The sequence below is a fragment of the Antechinus flavipes genome, chromosome 2 (genome assembly GCF_016432865.1).
Source record: "Antechinus flavipes isolate AdamAnt ecotype Samford, QLD, Australia chromosome 2, AdamAnt_v2, whole genome shotgun sequence".
Taxonomy (NCBI): domain Eukaryota; kingdom Metazoa; phylum Chordata; class Mammalia; order Dasyuromorphia; family Dasyuridae; genus Antechinus; species Antechinus flavipes.
Window position 1 is genome coordinate 288,604,716 of NC_067399.1, and position 2,855 is coordinate 288,607,570.

At 31.3% G+C, this 2,855-nt stretch overlaps 1 pseudogene; it reads right to left on the reverse strand.

Moving 5' to 3' along the window:
• Positions 1–1,797: 1,797 nt before the first annotated feature.
• LOC127546275 (microtubule-associated proteins 1A/1B light chain 3 beta 2-like) lies at positions 1,798–2,170 on the reverse strand (annotated as a pseudogene).
• Between the last annotated feature and the right edge of the window lie 685 nt (positions 2,171–2,855).

Here is a 2,855-nt window from a genome sequence, read left to right on the forward strand (position 1 = left end):
ATTAGTTTATGTAAATCATTCTATGCTACTTTGTATTCATAATATCAGTCATTTCTTACAGCAGTATAATTTCCCATTACATTCTTCTAACACAATTTGTTTAGCCAATTCCTTAATCAATGGTCATCTTTATTGTTTCCATTTCTTTCTGATCATAAAAAGGTCTTCTATAACTATTTTGGTGTAACTGGTGACTTTGTTTATGTCAATATCCTCCTTAGGATGTAAACTTACTAATAGAATCTCTGGGTTAAAAGGTATGGATATTTTAGTTATTTTTATTTACATGTCCCAAATTGTTTTCTGAAATGGTTATGTTGATGGACCCACTCAGGTGCCTATTTTCATATAACAACTTCAGCCTTGAATATTGGCATTTTTTTACATCTTTGCCAATGTACAAGATTTGATTTGCATTTCTATTGTTATTAGTAATATAGCACACTCTCCATATTAATAGTCAATAGTTGTTTTTTTTTCCTTTGAGAATTGATTGATTTTAACTTCTATGTAAACAAAATTGTCTATTTCATTATTTTTATTGTCCTTCTACATTTTTCCATTGTAGTAAATAGCTTTCTCTAACTGGTGTAGATATTACACACATACACACACACACACACAACTATTCTAAGTATAAAATTATTATTTTAGCTGATCTGCTAGATACATACTTCAGTCCAAGTGATATGACAATGAATTTTCTATAACACTCCATGAAAATAAACTGTCACCCCCATGAAAATCAGGAAACACTTTATAATCCATGTTCAAGATATTAAACAAACTGACTTTGTTGAAAGCAGCTTTACTCCTTTGCTACAACTTCCTTTACAAAATGGTTGGAAGGGTTTTTATGATTAATAGCAATAGCTGAAGCATACTTATAGTTAAAATTTTAATAAAGTATTTTAGTGAAGCAGTTACTTTTCCACTTGAAACATAACAAATCAGACTATAACATAATCCAAAAAGTGCAAGGGAGTGCAAAATGAATTCAAATGCTCCAAAGTTCTAGGATGATGTATTTTCTAACTGCATCAGAAGAGACTTATTCTGGTGCAACTGTTTAATAAAATAGTCACTGGTTTGAAAGGCTCTAAATCAGAAAAAAATCATGATATAAGAAATGCTATCCCTCTGGTCTCAGTAACTTTTTGGAAGCCAAGCATTTAAAAGAAATCATTCAATTTGTACATAGAATCTATGGTCTTTCTCTGTATGACTATATAGAAAACATGTAAATGACAGAAATAAAATTAGTGATTTACTAAATAGGAATCTATGCTTTCATTTCAGAATAAGTTAGGCTTTTTGTGCCAATCCCCTACTTACCACTACTATCCTTCTTTTTGCTACAAACATTGATAGTTAAATGGATTTAAAAAATAAATATGACATTTGACAAGGCTCCTTAAAGATAAACAGTTAAACAAAAACTTTCTTATAAAAATTAGCAGTTTTTATAAGCATTGTTGTTTCACAACATGCTTAAAAGTTACCACTGGAATTGAAATTCTTTTTCTTTTTAATCTATTACAGCTATTCAAATTGTCCATTTCATGGGCAACTTAGAAGGAGTATATATTTAAAACTAAAAGTTAAAAAAAAAAGGTATCATAAATAAAATAGAAGTTTTCCAAATCTAGATTGTATATGTTCTTGGAATTGGAATTATTACATAGTACATGTGCATGCAATACAAGAGACAACTGAACTATGTATATGAATTAATCAATTTTAGTAATATACATTTTGTTTTCCTAATGTTCTAATATAGAAGCTCTCCATTAGGTTTTATACTGAAGATTTCTTTTCAAATATCTCCTTTGAGGCAGATGTAAAATACAAGAATCTATCTTTGTCCTCACTTTCATAAATTTTTCAGAAACAGGGGTTGAAATGCTCACCATGCTATGTCTATTCACCAATAGGAAGAAAGTTTTAATGGCATTCAATTAAAGGCACCTTCTAGGTATTTGGATTAGTTCACTCATGGTAACATGATCTGGTACAAGGAATTTGATTTTATCCAGTACAAGAAGTTGTTTTCACCCTTGTATCTTTCTATTAACATGAGTATCTAGGTAGGATGCTGCTCTTGAATAAATTTCACACCAATTCTTTGCTCAAAGATCCTAGTCTGCTTAAAGATCTTTTTAGAAGACATTATGGGGGACAGGGAAGGGATGGGGAAGAGAGAAAGAAAAGGGAGTGGGCTTTGGTAGGTTTGATGACCAGGGGCCGCAGGAGGGAAAGTGGGGATATCCAAGGAGGTGACTATAGCAGAGTGACCTTAAAGCTGCAGTAACTTTTTTTCTGCAAGCATCATTCTTTACCATAAGATATACACCATTACATTAAGCAAATTTCAAGATATAATCTTAATTAAAAAGACATCTTAATTTACTAGAAAAATAGCTGGCTTCTTACATGTACTGCCTGTATGACCCTGACCTGTTCATTTAATTTCTCAGTGCCCCAGACGATAGATTATAAATAGAAGAGATTTGTGTTGGTGGAGAATGTTTAGAAAAATCCCACTTTACAATTACATTTTTAGGATTGTAGGAATTCGGAGAAATTTTTTTTAAAACCTCTCATCCTACTGATATTTCAGAATAGGAACATTAATTTCAACCACAGGTCTAGAATGGACCACATTATCTTCAGTGGTTAACTAATAATTCTGGGATAAAATAGGAAATATTTCTATTAGCATTTAAAGCCCTTAACTATATGATTACATTGACCTTCATGTCACATTTTTATGTAGTCTTTCACTTCAATTGTCCTATTAGCTATTCTCACCTCTGTGCCTTTGTACAGGTGGCTCCAAATCCCAGAATTTAATC